This window comes from Somniosus microcephalus, unplaced genomic scaffold (genome assembly GCF_052327205.1).
Source record: "Somniosus microcephalus isolate GS21.2 unplaced genomic scaffold, FLI_Smic_1.0 unresolved_chr3, whole genome shotgun sequence".
In the NCBI taxonomy this organism is placed as follows: Eukaryota; Metazoa; Chordata; class Chondrichthyes; order Squaliformes; family Somniosidae; genus Somniosus; species Somniosus microcephalus.
In genome coordinates, this window is record NW_028225181.1 from 7,335,942 (window position 1) to 7,353,523 (window position 17,582).

The window sequence follows — 17,582 nt, forward strand, 5'->3', positions numbered from 1 at the left end:
TGCTCTATAAATACTGACACACTCCCGGAGACACTCTGTAAATACAGACACACCCCCGGAGACACTCTGTAAATACTGACACACACCACGGGACACTCTGTAAATACTGACACACTCCCGGGGACACTCTGTAAATACTGACACACTCCCGGAGACACTCTGTAAATACTGACACACTCCCGGGGACCCTTTGTAAATACTGACACACACCCCGGGACACACTGTAAATACTGACACACTCCCGGGAATACACTGGAAATACTGGCACACTCCCGGAGACACTCTGTAAATACTGACACACTCCCGGGGACACTCTGTAAATACTGACACACTCCCGGAGACACTCTGTAAATACTGACACACTCCCCGGGGACACTCTGTAAATACAGACACACTCCCGGGGACACTCTTTAAATATTGACACACTCCCGGGGACACGCTGTAAATACTGACACACTCCCCGGGGACACGTTGTAAATACTGACACACTCCCGGAGACACTCTTTAAATACTGACATACTCCCGGAGACACTCTTTAAATACTGACACACTCCCGGGGACACGCTGTAAATACTGAAACACTCGCCGGGGACACGTTGTAAATACTGACACACTCCCGGGGATACTCTGTAAATACTGACACCCCCCCGGGGAAACTCTGTAAATACTGAATCACTCCCGGGGATACTCTGTAAATACGGACACACCCCCGGGGATACTCTGTAAATACTGACACACCCCCGGGGACATTCTGTAAATACTGACACACTCCCGGGGACACTCTGTAAATATTGACACACTCCTGGAGACACTCTGCAAATACTGTCACAAACCCGGGGACACTCTGTAAATACTGACACACTCCCGGGGACACTCTGTAAATACTGACACACCCCCGGGGGTACTCTGTAAATACTGACACACCCCCGGGGATGCTCTGTAAATACTGACACACCCCCGGGGATACTCTGTAAATACTGACACACCCCCGGGGATTCTCTGTAAATACTGACACACCCCCGGGGACACTCTGTAAATACTGACACACCCCCGGGGACCCTCTGTAAATACTGACACACCCCAGGGGCACTCTGTAAATACTGACACACTCCCGGGGACCCTCTGTAAACACTGACACACACCCCGGGACACACTGTAAATACTGACACACTCCCGGGAATACACTGGAAATACTGGCACACTCCCGGAGACACTCTGTAAATACTGACACACTCCCGGGGACACTCTGTAAATACTGACACACTCCCGGAGACACTCTGTAAATACTGACACACTCCCCGGGGACACTCTGTAAATACAGACACACTCCCGGGGACACTCTTTAAATATTGACACACTCCCGGGGACACGCTGTAAATACTGACACACTCCCCGGGGACACGTTGTAAATACTGACACACTCCCGGAGACACTCTTTAAATACTGACATACTCCCGGAGACACTCTTTAAATACTGACACACTCCCGGGGACACGCTGTAAATACTGACACACTCGCCGGGGACACGTTGTAAATACTGACACACTCCCGGAGACACTCTTTAAATACTGACACACTCCCGGAGGCACTCTTTAAATACTGACACACTCCCGGAGACACTCTGTAAACACTGACACACTCCGCGGGACACTCTGTAAATACTGACACACTCCCGGAGACACTCTGTAAATACTGAAACTCTCCTGTGGACCCTCTGTAAATACAGACACACTCCCGGGGACCCCCTATAAATACTGACACTCTCCCGGGGACCCTCTGTAAATACAGACACACTTCTGGAGACACTCTGTAAATACTGACACACTCCCGGGGACCCTCTGTAAATACTGACACACTCCCGGAGACACTCTGTAAATACTGACACACTCCTGGAAACACTCTGTAAATACTAACACACTCCAGGAGACACTCTGTAAATACTGACACACTGCCCGGGGACACGCTGTAAATACTGACACACTCCCGGAGACACTCTGTAAACACTGACACACTCCCCGGCACAATCTGTAAATACTGACACACTCCCCGGGACACTTTGTAAATACTGACACACACCCCGGGACACTTTGTAAATACAGACACACCCCCGTGGACACTCTGTAAATACTGACACACACCCGGGGATACTCTGTAAATACTGACACCCCCCCGGGGAAACTCTGTAAATACTGAATCACTCCCGGGGATACTCTGTAAATACGGACACACCCCCGGGGATACTCTGTAAATACTGACACACCCCCGGGGACATTCTGTAAATACTGACACACTCCCGGGGACACTCTGTAAATATTGACACACTCCTGGAGACACTCTGCAAATACTGTCACAAACCCGGGGACACTCTGTAAATACTGACACACTCCCGGGGACACTCTGTAAATACTGACACACCCCCGGGGGTACTCTGTAAATACTGACACACCCCCGGGGATGCTCTGTAAATACTGACACACCCCCGGGGATACTCTGTAAATACTGACACACCCCCGGGGATTCTCTGTAAATACTGACACACCCCCGGGGACACTCTGTAAATACTGACACACCCCCGGGGACCCTCTGTAAATACTGACACACCCCAGGGGCACTCTGTAAATATTGACACACCCCCGGGGACACTATATAAATACTGACACACCCCCGGGGACTCTTTGTAAATACTGACAAACCCCGGGGATACTCGGTAAATACTGACAGACCCCCGGGGAAACTCTGTAAATACTGATACACTCCCGGGGATACTCTGTAAATACTGATACACTCCCGGGGATACTCTGTAAATACTGACATACACCCGGGGACACTCTGTAAATACTGACACACTCCCGGGGACACTCTGTAAATACTGACACACTCCCGGAGACACTCTGTAAATACTGTCACAACCCCGGGGACACTCTGTAAATACTGACACACTCCCGGGGACACTCTGTAAATACTGACACAACCCCGGGGGTGCTCTGTAAATACTGACACACCCCCGGGGATGCTCTGTAAATACTGACACACCCCCGTGGATACTCTGTAAATACTGACACACCCCCGGGGATTCTCTGTAAATACTGACACACCCCCGGGGACGCTCTGTAAATACTGACACACCACCGGGGACCCTCTGTAAATACTGACACACCCCAGGGGACACTCTGTAAATACTGACACACCCCCGGGGACACTCTATAAATACTGACACACTCCCGGGGACTCTCTGTAAATATTGAAACACCCCCGGGGATGCTCTGTAAATACTGACACACCCCCGGGGACACTCTGTAAATACTGACACACCCCCGGGGATACTCTGTAAATACTGACACACCCCCGGGGACACCCTGTAAAGACTGACACACCCCCGGGGATACACTGTAAATGCTGACACACCCTCGGGGATACTCTGTAAATACTGGCACACCCCCGGGGACACTCTGTAAGTACTGACACACCCCCGTGGATACTCTGTAAATAAAGACACACCCCCGGGGATACTCTGTAAATACTGACACACTCCCGGGGACACTCTGTAAATACTGACACACCCCCGGGGATACTCTGTAAATACTGACACACCCCCGGGTATACTCTGTAAATACTGACACACCCCCGGGGTACTCTGTAAATACAGACACACCCCCGGGGATACTCTGTAAATACTGACACACTCCCGGGGATACTCTGTGAATACTGACACACCACCGGGGATATTCTGTAAATACTGACACACCCCCGGGGACACGTTGTAAATACTGACACACTCCCGGAGACACTCTTTAAATACTGACACACTCCCGGAGGCACTCTATAAATACTGACACACTCCCGGGGACACTCTGTAAATACCGACACACTCCCAGGGACAGGCTGTAATTACCGACACACTCCCGGAGACACTCTGTAAACACTGACACACTCCCGGGGACACTCTGCAAACACTGACACCCTCCCGGGGACACTCTGTAAATACTGATACTCTCCCTGAGACACTCTGTTAATATTGCCACACTCCCGGAGACAATCTGTAATTACTGACACACTCCCGGAGACACTCTGTAAATACTGACACACTCCCGGAGACACTCTGTAATTACTGACACACTCCCGGAGACACTCTGTAAATACTGACACACTCCCGGAGGCACTCTGTAAATACAGGCACACACCCCGGGACACAGTGTAAATACTGATACACTCCTGGGGATACTCTGTAAATACTGACACACTCCCGGGGACACTGTAAATACTGACACACTCCCGGAGACACTCTGTAATACTGACACACCCCCGGGACACTCTGTAAATACTGACATGCTCCCCGGGGACACGCTGTAAATACTGACACAGCCCCGGGGACACTCTGTAAATACTGACACACTCCCGGAGACACTCTGTAAATACTGACACACCCCCAGACACACTCTGTAAATACTGACACACTCCGGGGGACACTCTGTAAATACTGACACACTCCCGGAGACAATCTGTAAATACTGACACACCCCCAGACACACTCTGTAAATACTGACACACTCCCGGAGACAATCTGTAAATACTGACACACCCCCAGACACACTCTGTAAATACTGACACACTCCCGGGGACACTCTGTAAATACTGACACACTCCAGGAGACACTCTGTAAATACTGACACACTGCCCGGGGACACGCTGTAAATACTGACACACTCCCGGAGAAACTCTGTAAACACTGACACACTCCCCGGGACACCTTGTAAATACTGACACACTCCCCGGGACAATCTGTAAATACTGACACACTCCCGGGGACACTCTGTAAATACTGACACACTCCCGGGGACAATCTGTAAATACCGACACACTCCCGGAGACACACTGTAAACACTGACACACTCCCGGGGACACACTGTAAATACTGACATAATCCCTGAGACACTCTGTAAATACTGACACACTCCCGGAGACAATCTGTAAATACAGACACACCTCCGGAGACACTCTGTAAATTCTGACATGCTCCCGCAGATGCTCTATAAATACTGACACACTCCCGGAGACACTCTGTAAATACAGACACACCCCCGGAGACACTCTGTAAATACTGACACACACCACGGGACACTCTGTAAATACTGACACACTCCCGGGGACACTCTGTAAATACTGACACACTCCCGGAGACACTCTGTAAATACTGACACACTCCCGGGGACCCTCTGTAAATACTGACACACACCCCGGGACACACTGTAAATACTGACACACTCCCGGGAATACACTGGAAATACTGGCACACTCCCGGAGACACTCTGTAAATACTGACACACTCCCGGGGACACTCTGTAAATACTGACACACTCCCGGAGACACTCTGTAAATACTGACACACTCCCCGGGGACACTCTGTAAATACAGACACACTCCCGGGGACACTCTTTAAATATTGACACACTCCCGGGGACACGCTGTAAATACTGACACACTCCCCGGGGACACGTTGTAAATACTGACACACTCCCGGAGACACTCTTTAAATACTGACATACTCCCGGAGACACTCTTTAAATACTGACACACTCCCGGGGACACGCTGTAAATACTGACACACTCGCCGGGGACACGTTGTAAATACTGACACACTCCCGGAGACACTCTTTAAATACTGACACACTCCCGGAGGCACTCTTTAAATACTGACACACTCCCGGAGACACTCTGTAAACACTGACACACTCCGCGGGACACAGTGTAAATACTGATACACTCCTGGGGATACTCTGTAAATACTGACACACTCCCGGGGACACTGTAAATACTGACACACTCCCGGAGACACTCTGTAATACTGACACACCCCCGGGACACTCTGTAAATACTGACATGCTCCCCGGGGACACGCTGTAAATACTGACACAGCCCCGGGGACACTCTGTAAATACTGACACACTCCCGGAGACACTCTGTAAATACTGACACACCCCCAGACACACTCTTTAAATACTGACACACTCCGGGGGACACTCTGTAAATACTGACACACTCCCGGAGACAATCTGTAAATACTGACACACCCCCAGACACACTCTTTAAATACTGACACACTCCCGGGGACACGCTGTAAATACTGACACACTCGCCGGGGACACGTTGTAAATACTGACACACTCCCGGAGACACTCTTTAAATACTGACACACTCCCGGAGGCACTCTTTAAATACTGACACACTCCCGGAGACACTCTGTAAACACTGACACACTCCGCGGGACACAGTGTAAATACTGATACACTCCTGGGGATACTCTGTAAATACTGACACACTCCCGGGGACACTGTAAATACTGACACACTCCCGGAGACACTCTGTAATACTGACACACCCCCGGGACACTCTGTAAATACTGACATGCTCCCCGGGGACACGCTGTAAATACTGACACAGCCCCGGGGACACTCTGTAAATACTGACACACTCCCGGAGACACTCTGTAAATACTGACACACCCCCAGACACACTCTGTAAATACTGACACACTCCGGGGGACACTCTGTAAATACTGACACACTCCCGGAGACAATCTGTAAATACTGACACACCCCCGGAGACAATCTGTAAATACAGACACACCCCCGGAGACACTCTGTAAATTCTGACATGCTCCCGCAGATGCTCTATAAATACTGACACACTCCCGGAGACACTCTGTAAATACTGACATGCTCCCCGGGGACACGCTGTAAATACTGACACAGCCCCGGGGACACTCTGTAAATACTGACACACTCCCGGAGACACTCTGTAAATACTGACACACCCCCAGACACACTCTGTAAATACTGACACACTCCGGGGGACACTCTGTAAATACTGACACACTCCCGGAGACAATCTGTAAATACAGACACACCTCCGGAGACACTCTGTAAATTCTGACATGCTCCCGCAGATGCTCTATAAATACTGACACACTCCCGGAGACACTCTGTAAATACAGACACACCCCCGGAGACACTCTGTAAATACTGACACACACCACGGGACACTCTGTAAATACTGACACACTCCCGGGGACACTCTGTAAATACTGACACACTCCCGGAGACACTCTGTAAATACTGACACACTCCCGGGGACCCTCTGTAAATACTGACACACACCCCGGGACACACTGTAAATACTGACACACTCCCGGGAATACACTGGAAATACTGGCACACTCCCGGAGACACTCTGTAAATACTGACACACTCCCGGGGACACTCTGTAAATACTGACACACTCCCGGAGACACTCTGTAAATACTGACACACTCCCCGGGGACACTCTGTAAATACAGACACACTCCCGGGGACACTCTTTAAATATTGACACACTCCCGGGGACACGCTGTAAATACTGACACACTCCCCGGGGACACGTTGTAAATACTGACACACTCCCGGAGACACTCTTTAAATACTGACATACTCCCGGAGACACTCTTTAAATACTGACACACTCCCGGGGACACGCTGTAAATACTGACACACTCGCCGGGGACACGTTGTAAATACTGACACACTCCCGGAGACACTCTTTAAATACTGACACACTCCCGGAGGCACTCTTTAAATACTGACACACTCCCGGAGACACTCTGTAAACACTGACACACTCCGCGGGACACTCTGTAAATACTGACACACTCCCGGAGACACTCTGTAAATACTGAAACTCTCCTGTGGACCCTCTGTAAATACAGACACACTCCCGGGGACCCCCTATAAATACTGACACTCTCCCGGGGACCCTCTGTAAATACAGACACACTTCTGGAGACACTCTGTAAATACTGACACACTCCCGGGGACCCTCTGTAAATACTGACACACTCCCGGAGACACTCTGTAAATACTGACACACTCCTGGAAACACTCTGTAAATACTAACACACTCCAGGAGACACTCTGTAAATACTGACACACTGCCCGGGGACACGCTGTAAATACTGACACACTCCCGGAGACACTCTGTAAACACTGACACACTCCCCGGCACAATCTGTAAATACTGACACACTCCCCGGGACACTTTGTAAATACTGACACACACCCCGGGACACTTTGTAAATACTGACACACCCCCGTGGACACTCTGTAAATACTGACACACACCCGGGGATACTCTGTAAATACTGACACCCCCCCGGGGAAACTCTGTAAATACTGAATCACTCCCGGGGATACTCTGTAAATACGGACACACCCCCGGGGATACTCTGTAAATACTGACACACCCCCGGGGACATTCTGTAAATACTGACACACTCCCGGGGACACTCTGTAAATATTGACACACTCCTGGAGACACTCTGCAAATACTGTCACAAACCCGGGGACACTCTGTAAATACTGACACACTCCCGGGGACACTCTGTAAATACTGACACACCCCCGGGGGTACTCTGTAAATACTGACACACCCCCGGGGATGCTCTGTAAATACTGACACACCCCCGGGGATACTCTGTAAATACTGACACACCCCCGGGGATTCTCTGTAAATACTGACACACCCCCGGGGACACTCTGTAAATACTGACACACCCCCGGGGACCCTCTGTAAATACTGACACACCCCAGGGGCACTCTGTAAATATTGACACACCCCCGGGGACACTATATAAATACTGACACACCCCCGGGGACTCTTTGTAAATACTGACAAACCCCGGGGATACTCGGTAAATACTGACAGACCCCCGGGGAAACTCTGTAAATACTGATACACTCCCGGGGATACTCTGTAAATACTGATACACTCCCGGGGATACTCTGTAAATACTGACATACACCCGGGGACACTCTGTAAATACTGACACACTCCCGGGGACACTCTGTAAATACTGACACACTCCCGGAGACACTCTGTAAATACTGTCACAACCCCGGGGACACTCTGTAAATACTGACACACTCCCGGGGACACTCTGTAAATACTGACACAACCCCGGGGGTGCTCTGTAAATACTGACACACCCCCGGGGATGCTCTGTAAATACTGACACACCCCCGTGGATACTCTGTAAATACTGACACACCCCCGGGGATTCTCTGTAAATACTGACACACCCCCGGGGACGCTCTGTAAATACTGACACACCACCGGGGACCCTCTGTAAATACTGACACACCACAGGGGACACTCTGTAAATACTGACACACCCCCGGGGACACTCTATAAATACTGACACACTCCCGGGGACTCTCTGTAAATATTGAAACACCCCCGGGGATGCTCTGTAAATACTGACACACCCCCGGGGACACTCTGTAAATACTGACACACCCCCGGGGATACTCTGTAAATACTGACACACCCCCGGGGACACCCTGTAAAGACTGACACACCCCCGGGGATACACTGTAAATGCTGACACACCCTCGGGGATACTCTGTAAATACTGGCACACCCCCGGGGACACTCTGTAAGTACTGACACACCCCCGTGGATACTCTGTAAATAAAGACACACCCCCGGGGATACTCTGTAAATACTGACACACTCCCGGGGACACTCTGTAAATACTGACACACCCCCGGGGATACTCTGTAAATACTGACACACCCCCGGGTATACTCTGTAAATACTGACACACCCCCGGGGTACTCTGTAAATACAGACACACCCCCGGGGATACTCTGTAAATACTGACACACTCCCGGGGATACTCTGTGAATACTGACACACCACCGGGGATATTCTGTAAATACTGACACACCCCCGGGGATACTCTGTAAATACTGACACACTCCCGGAAACCCTCTGTAAATACTGACACACACCCCGGGACACACTGTAAATACTGACACACTCCCGGGAATACACTGGAAATACTGGCACACTCCCGGAGACACTCTGTAATTACTGACACACCCCCGGGGACACTCTGTAAATACTGACACACTCCCGGGGATACACTTTATATACTGACACACCCCCGGGGATACTCTGTAAATACTGACACACTCCCGGCGATACTCTGTAAATACTGACACACCCCCGGGGACCCTCTGTAAATACTGACGCACTCCCAGGGATACTCTGTATATACTGATGCACCCCCGGGGACACTTCATAAAGACTGACACACCCCCGGGGATACACTGTAAATACTGACACACCCCCGGGGATACTCTGTAAATACTGACACACCCCTGGGGATACTCTGTAAATACTGATAGACCCCCGGGGACACTCTGTAAATACTGACACACCCCCGGGGATAATCTGTAAATACTGACACACCCCCGGGGACACTCTGTAAATACTGACACACCCTCGGGGACACTCTTTAAATACTGACACCCCGCCGGGGACATTCTGTAATTACTGACACACTCCCGGGGACTCTCTGTAAATACTGACACACACCCCGGGACACACTGTAAACACTGACACACTCCCGGGAATACTCTGGAAATACTGACACACTCCCGGAGACACTCTGTAAATACTGACACACCCTCGGGGACACTCTGTAAATACTGACACACCCCCGGGGACACTCTGTAAATACTGACACACCCTCGGGGACACTCTGTAAATACTGACACCCCCCCGGGGTCATTCTGTAATTACTGACACACCCCCGGGGATACTCTGTAAATACTGACACACCCCCGGGGATACTCTGTGAATACTGACACACCCCCGGGGATACTCTGTAAATACTGACACACCCCCGGGAATACTCTGTACATACTGACACACCCCCGTGGACCCTCTGTAAATACTGACACACCCCCGGGATACTCTGTAAATACTGACACACCCCCGGGGATACTCTGTAAATATTGACACACCCCCGGGGACACTCTGTAAATACTGGCACACCCCCGGGGATACTCTGTAAATACTGACACACTCCCAGGGATACCCTGTAAATACAGACACACCCCCGGGGACACTCTGTAAGTACTGACACACACCCGGGGATACTCTGTAAATACTGACACACCCCCGGGGATACTCTGTAATTACTGACACACGCCCGGGGACACTCTGTAAATACGGAAACACCCCCGGGGTCACTCTGTAAATACCGACACACCCCCGGGGACCCGCTGTAAATAATGACACCCCCCCGGGGATACTCTGTAAATACAGACACACCCCCGGGGATACTCTGTAAATACTGACACACCCCCGGGGATCCACTGTAAATACTGACACACTCCAGGGTTTACTCTGTAAATACTGACACACTCCTGGGGATACTCTGTAAATACTGACACACTCCCGGGGATACTCTTTAAATACTGACACACCCCCGGGGACACTCTGTAAATACTGACACACCCCCGGGGATACTCTGTAAATACTGACACACCCCCGGGGATACTCTGTAAATACTGACACACCCCCGGGTATACTCTGTAAATACTGACACACCCCCGGGGATACTCTGTAAATACAGACACACCCCCGGGGATACTCTGTAAATACTGACACACTCCCGGGGATAATCTGTGAATACTGACACACCCCCGGGGATATTCTGTAAATACTGACACACCCCCGGGGATACTCTGTAAATACTGACACACCCCCGGGGATTCTCTGTAAATACTGACACACCCCCGGGGATACTCTGTAATTACTGACACATCCCCGGGGACACTCTGTAAATACTGACACACACCCGGGGATACACTGTATATACTGACACACCCCCGGGGATACTCTGTAAATACTGACACACTCCCGGCGATATTCTGTAAATACTGACACACCCCCGGGGACCCTCTGTAAATACTGACACACTCCCGGGGATACACTGTATATACTGACACACCCCCGGGGACACTGCGTAAATACTGACACACCCCCGGGGAAACGCTGTAAATACTGACGCACTCGCCGGGGACACGTTTTAAATACTGACACACTCCCCGGGGACACGTTGTAAATACTGACACACTCCCGGAGACACTCTTTAAATACTGACACACTCCCGGAGACACTCTTTAAATACTGACACACTCCCGGAGGCACTCTATAAATACTGACACACTCCCGGGGACACTCTGTAAATACCGACACACTCCCAGGGACAGGCTGTAATTACCGACACACTCCCGGAGACACTCTGTAAACACTGACACACTCCCGGGGACACTCTGCAAACACTGACACCCTCCCGGGGACACTCTGTAAATACTGATACTCTCCCTGAGACACTCTGTTAATATTGCCACACTCCCGGAGACAATCTGTAATTACTGACACACTCCCGGAGACACTCTGTAAATACTGACACACTCCCGGAGGCACTCTGTAAATACAGGCACACCCCCGGAGACACTCTGCAAATACTGACACACACCCCGGGACACTCTGTAAATATTGACACACTCCCGGGGACACTCTGTAAATACTGACACACTCCCGGAGACACTCTGTACATACTGACACACTCCCGGGGACACTCTGTAAATACTGACACACACCCCGGGACACAGTGTAAATACTGATACACTCCTGGGGATACTCTGTAAATACTGACACACTCCCGGGGACACTGTAAATACTGACACACTCCCGGAGACACTCTGTAATACTGACACACCCCCGGGGACACTCTGTAAATACTGACATGCTCCCCGGAGACACGCTGTAAATACTGACACAGCCCCGGGGACACTCTGTAAATACTGACACACTCCCGGAGACACTCTGTTAATACTGACACACCCCCAGACACACTCTGTAAATACTGACACACTCCGGGGGACACTCTGTAAATACTGACACACTCCCGGAGACAATCTGTAAATACTGACACACCCCCAGACACACTCTGTAAATACTGACACACTCCCGGGGACACTCTGTAAATACTGACACACTCCAGGAGACACTCTGTAAATACTGACACACTGCCCGGGGACACGCTGTAAATACTGACACACTCCCGGAGAAACTCTGTAAACACTGACACACTCCCCGGGACACCTTGTAAATACTGACACACTCCCCGGGACATCCTGTAAATACTGACACACTCCCGGGGACACTCTGTAAATACTGACACACTCCCGGGGACAATCTGTAAATACCGACACACTCCCGGAGACACTCTGTAAACACTGACACACTCCCGGGGACACTCTGTAAATACTGACATACTCCCTGAGACACTCTGTAAATACTGACACACTCCAGGAGACAATCTGTAAATACAGACACACACCCGGAGACACTCTGTAAATTCTGACATGCTCCCGCAGATGCTCTATAAATACTGACACACTCCCGGAGACACTCTGTAAATACAGACACACCCCCGGAGACACTCTGTAAATACTGACACACACCCCGGGACACTCTGTAAATACTGACACACTCCCGGGGACACTCTGTAAATACTGACACACTCCCGGAGACAATCTGTAAATACTGACACACTCCCGGGCACCCTCTGTAAATACTGACACACACCCCGGGACACACTGTAAATACTGACACACTCCCGGGAATACACTAGAAATACTGGCACACTCCCGGAGACACTCTGTAAATACTGACACACTCCCGGGGACACTCTGTAAATACTGACACACTCCCGGAGACACTCTGTAAATACTGGCACACTCCCGGAGACACTCTTTAAATACAGACACACTCCCGGAGACACTCTTTAAATACTGACACACTCCCGGGGACACGCTGTAAATACTGACACACTCGCCGGGGACACGTTGTAAATACTGACACACTCCCGGAGACACTCTTTAAATACTGACACACTCCCAGAGGCACTCTGTAAATACTGACACCCTCCCGGAGACACTCTGTAAACACTGACACACTCCGCGGGACACTCTGTAAATACTGAAACTCTCCTGTGGACCCTCTGTAAATACGGACACACTCCCGGGGACCCCCTATAAATACTGACACTCTCCCGGGGACCCTCTGTAAATACTGACACACTCCTGGAAACACTCTGTAAATACTAACACACTCCAGGAGACACTCTGTAAATACTGACACACTGCCCGGGGACACGCTGTAAATACTGACACACTCCCGGAGACACTCTGTAAACACTGACACACTCCCCTGCACAATCTGTAAATACTGACACACTCCCCGGGACACTTTGTAAATACTGACACACACCCCGGGACACTTTGTAAACACAGACACACCCCCGTGGACACTCTGTAAATACTGACACACTCCTGGGGAGACTCTGTAAATACTGATAGACCCCCGGGGACACTCTGTAAATACTGCCACACCCCCGGGGATAATTTGTAAATACTGACACACCCCCGGGGACACTCTGTAAATACTGACACACCCTCGGGGACACTCTGTAAATACTGACACCCCCCCGGGGTCATTCTGTAATTACTGACACACCCCCGGGGATACTCTGTAAATACTGACACACCCCCGGGGATACTCTGTGAATACTGACACACCCCCGGGGATACTCTGTAAATACTGACACACCCCCGGGAATACTCTGTACATACTGACACACCCCCGTGGACCCTCTGTAAATACTGACACACCCCCGGGATACTCTGTAAATACTGACACACCCCCGGGGATACTCTGTAAATATTGACACACCCCCGGGGACACTCTGTAAATACTGGCACACCCCCGGGGATACTCTGTAAATACTGACACACTCCCAGGGATACCCTGTAAATACTGACACACCCCCGGGGACACTCTGTAAGTACTGACACACACCCGGGGATACTCTGTAAATACTGACACACCCCCGGGGATACTCTGTAATTACTGACACACGCCCGGGGACACTCTGTAAATACGGAAACACCCCCGGGGTCACTCTGTAAATACCGACACACCCCCGGGGACCCGCTGTAAATAATGACACCCCCCCGGGGATACTCTGTAAATACAGACACACCCCCGGGGATACTCTGTAAATACTGACACACCCCCGGGGATCCACTGTAAATACTGACACACTCCAGGGTTTACTCTGTAAATACTGACACACTCCTGGGGATACTCTGTAAATACTGACACACTCCCGGGGATACTCTTTAAATACTGACACACCCCCGGGGACACTCTGTAAATACTGACACACCCCCGGGGATACTCTGTAAATACTGACACACCCCCGGGGATACTCTGTAAATACTGACACACTCCCGGAGACACTCTGTAAATACTGACACACTCCCGGAGGCACTCTGTAAATACAGGCACACCCCCGGAGACACTCTGCAAATACTGACACACACCCCGGGACACTCTGTAAATATTGACACACTCCCGGGGACACTCTGTAAATACTGACACACTCCCGGAGACACTCTGTACATACTGACACACTCCCGGGGACACTCTGTAAATACTGACACACACCCCGGGACACAGTGTAAATACTGATACACTCCTGGGGATACTCTGTAAATACTGACACACTCCCGGGGACACTGTAAATACTGACACACTCCCGGAGACACTCTGTAATACTGACACACCCCCGGGGACACTCTGTAAATACTGACATGCTCCCCGGAGACACGCTGTAAATACTGACACAGCCCCGGGGACACTCTGTAAATACTGACACACTCCCGGAGACACTCTGTTAATACTGACACACCCCCAGACACACTCTGTAAATACTGACACACTCCGGGGGACACTCTGTAAATACTGACACACTCCCGGAGACAATCTGTAAATACTGACACACCCCCAGACACACTCTGTAAATACTGACACACTCCCGGGGACACTCTGTAAATACTGACACACTCCAGGAGACACTCTGTAAATACTGACACACTGCCCGGGGACACGCTGTAAATACAGACACACTCCCGGAGAAACTCTGTAAACACTGACACACTTCCCGGGACACCTTGTAAATACTGACACACTCCCCAGGACAATCTGTAAATACTGACACACTCCCGGGGACACTCTGTAAATACTGACACACTCCCGGGGACAATCTGTAAATACCGACACACTCCCGGAGACACTCTGTAAACACTGACACACTCCCGGGGACACACTGTAACTACTGACATACTCCCTGAGACACTCTGTAAATACTGACACACTCCCGGAGACAATCTGTAAATACAGACACACCCCCGGAGACACTCTGTAAATTCTGACATGCTCCCGCAGATGCTCTATAAATACTGACACACTCCCGGAGACACTCTGTAAATACAGACACACCCCCGGAGACACTCTGTAAATACTGACACACACCCCGGGACACTCTGTAAATACTGACACACTCCCGGGGACACTCTGTAAATACTGACACACTCCCGGAGACAATCTGTAAATACTGACACACTCCCGGGGACCCTCTGTAAATACTGACACACACCCCGGGACACACTGTAAATACAGACACACTCCCGGGAATACACTGGAAATACTGGCACACTCCCGGAGACACTCTGTAAATACTGACACACTCCCGGGGACACTCTGTAAATACTGACACACTCCCGGAGACACTCTGTAAATACTGGCACACTCCCGGAGACACTCTTTAAATACAGACACACTCCCGGCGACACTCTTTAAATACTGACACACTCCCGGGGACACGCTGTAAATACTGACACACTCGCCGGGGACACGTTGTAAATACTGACACACTCCCGGAGACACTCTTTAAATACTGACACACTCCCGGAGGCACTCTGTAAATACTGACACACTCCCGGAGACACTCTGTAAACACTGACACACTCCGCGGGACACTCTGTAAATACTGAAACTCTCCTGTGGACCCTCTGTAAATACTGACACACTCCCGGGGACCCCCTATAAATACTGACACTCTCCCGGGGACCCTCTGTAAATACAGACACACTTCTGGAGACACTCTGTAAATACTGACACACTCCCGGGGACCCTCTGTAAATACTGACACACTCCCGGAGACACTCTGTAAATACTGACACACTCCTGGAAACACTCTGTAAATACTAACACACTCCAGGAGACACTCTGTAAATACTGACACACTGCCCGGGGACACGCTGTAAATACTGACACACTCCCGGAGACACTCTGTAAACACTGACACACTCCCCTGCACAATCTGTAAATACTGACACACTCCCCGGGACACTTTGTAAATACTGACACACACCCCGGGACACTTTGTAAACACAGACACACCCCCGTGGACACTCTGTAAATACTGACACACACCCGGGGATACTCTGTAAATACTGACACCCCCCCGGGGAAACTCTGTAAATACTGAATCACTCCCGGGGATACTCTGTAAATACGGACACACCCCCGGGGATACTCTGTAAATACTGACACAACCCCGGGGATACCCTGTAAATACTGACACCCCCCCGGGGAAACTCTGTAAATATTGATACACTCCCGGGGATACTCTGTAAATACGGACACACCCCCGGGGATACTCTGTAAATACTGACACAACCCCGGGGACATTCTGTAAATACTGACACACTCCCGGGGACACTCTGTAAATATTGACACACTCCCGGAGACACTCTGCAAATACTGTCACAACCCCGGGGACA